Source organism: Mauremys mutica, chromosome 2 (genome assembly GCF_020497125.1).
Source record: "Mauremys mutica isolate MM-2020 ecotype Southern chromosome 2, ASM2049712v1, whole genome shotgun sequence".
NCBI lineage: Eukaryota > Metazoa > Chordata > Testudines > Geoemydidae > Mauremys > Mauremys mutica.
Window position 1 is genome coordinate 122025758 of NC_059073.1, and position 2613 is coordinate 122028370.

Below are 2613 nucleotides of genomic sequence, written 5' to 3' on the forward strand. Positions count from 1 at the left end.
GTCCCCTACCTCATTCAGTGCACAGGATGAACCTGGGTTGTGTAGTGAAGGAGATTGTTGTCTGTAGGAACCCTGCTTCATTTGCTTCAGAAGCTGGAAGGGGTGTAATGAATGAGGCAGGGAATAGCAGGAAGAGACAAGACAGTTTCATGGTTAAGATAATTAATTACTGCCCCTGGGGAATTAGATTCTATTCCTGCAATTGTTCCTATGTGATGCTGGGCAAGTCACTTACACCCAGCTTTTTATATGTGGTCACTAATTGAGTGTTTCTCATTTTTGGGGTGCTTTACTTGAGACCGGGGTGTCTGTTATGCACAAGTGCTGTGCACCCACAGCTGCAACTGAAGTCAATGGGAGCTGTATTTTGAACATATGAAGTGTTATATAAAGTAAAGTACTCTGAAAAATCAAGTCCTGGTCATCTTAAATTGGGCACCCAAAATTAATGGGTATTTTTGACCTCTCTGTGCCTCAGTTCTCAATCTGTAAAATGGGGATAATAATATCCCCTTCTCTCACAGCCAGGTTGAAAATATATTCAGTAATGTCTGTGAAGCACTTGGATATTATAGTCACAGGCATCATCTAAGAGCTCTTGAGGAAATTAATAATTCTGTCTTCAAAGCAGGGTTGGAACAGCATGTAGTACAGAAGGCCTGGGGCCACACATTGAACAAGGAGAAAATGAAATATTGAATAGCTTGTTCATTAAGTGAGCACTGTCCATTCTGTGAACTGAAAGAGGCCGGGGTACTGTGGAAAAAATAGTATGTGATCATGTAATTAAAGTCTGTATCATAATGCATAAGCACAAAGAGGCCACATTAAGGTTATGCCACAAAAGTCACACCCCTCCAAACTCCCCATCTCAATCTTGCTCTCATCCCTAATCTCCTTGCCCAGCCAGTCCCAGTTGCCTCCAGTGCTGGTGTCCTGAAAAAAAGAAGGGCCAGGATGCACTTGCGTTCTTCTGGAATTATCACTCAGAAGTGATAGTTCCTGAACGCCCTTCCAGCTCCCCCAAAAGAGTGCAGGAATGGCATTCTGAAGTGTTCCACCACAACCCTCCCCTGCACTGTTACTTACTTGTCTCTCTTCCCCCGCCCCACTGCCACTCACATTCCCTGTCACTACAGGGCCTAGTACCAGTTACCCTCCCCAGGCTTTTCATCCCATCTCAGTGTCCACACTTTCTCCAGCTCCTCATTCCAGTTTCTGCCCACCCAGTGCCAGTTTTCTCTCTGCAGCCTGTCCTTTTCAAATGTCTCTCCCTTCCACCCCATCTTCTTCCCTCCACCCCACCGGTTCCCAGTCTCCTTGCCCTGCTAGTCCTAGTTTCCCCTCACTCACTGACCCCCAGTCTCTTTCCCCACTGCTTTCGCTCCTCAGCTACCAGGCATAGTCTCCTTGCCAAGTTAGTCTCTGCCCCGCTGCTAGCCTCAAGTCCCAGTCTCCATACCCCAGGAGTCCTTGTCCCAATCTACTTTCCCAGCTTTCTCCTGTAACACCATAGGTCGCACTCTTGTCCTTTCTGCAGTTGAATCAGATGGTTTCCTCTCCACACTGCCTGGAGGCCAGCAGGAGGGTCACTGATAGCAACGGAGAGACGGATTCCCTGCTGTATCCAATGGTGTTGTAGCTGTGATATTAGAGAGACAAGGTGGGTGAGGTAATATCTTTTATTGGACCAACTTCTGTTGGTGAGAGAGACAAGCTTTCAAGCTACACAGAGTTGCTTTTCAGGTCTGGGAAAGGTACTCAGAATGTCATAGCTAGTGAGAAGATAGCATATAGGCTAAGCTAAACTAAGCACCATTAATGGGCTGCTTTCCCTTGAATGATCCCTAGAATATGTGCTAATTATTTATCTGTATCAATCTTATATTTAGCTGGGACACTCTGATTACCTTTCCCAGAGCTGAAGAAGAGCTCTGGGTAGCTTGAAAGCTTGTCTCTCTCACCAACAGATGTTGCGCCAATATAAGATATTACCTCACCCCATCTTGTCTCGCTAGGTTACCTGCTGTCAGCTCTAGTGCTCACACCAACCTGGAGCAGGCATTATAGGCAGAGTCCAGCTTCCTCCCTGTAGCCTGGGGCTAGAATATGTTCAGTTGCTCTGTGGGGAAGGCACATGTGCGGTCTGGTCAGAACTCAAACTGTAAGAAGCTCTATGAGGATGGAACTTTTAAGGATTTTAGCTGCCAAGCTGTAGTAAGTCTCTACTGAGCATGTGTGAACTACAATTTTTCAGAGGCTTAAAACTTGGGTCAAATTTGCACAGATTTTCAAAGGGAAGATCAAAGGCACATCTCTGACAGGCCACCACCTGCAAAATTTCAAGTCCCATCTTCAAAGTATGAGGATGCTAAAGCTTTTCAAAAACAGTCACCAACATGTATTTAACATTGAAAAACGTTACTTTCCCTACCCTTTTTTTCAGAAATGGCTGAAGTGTTGCAGCTGAAATATTTCCAAAACACATAGCCTGAGGCAGACCCCTGAGATGGAAAATTTTAGGCCAAATGGTTAAAGTTTGGCAAAGTTATAAGCCACTGAAAATAGGATCTTATAATGGGACATGTTGGGCAAACTTAATAATAAGCTTTG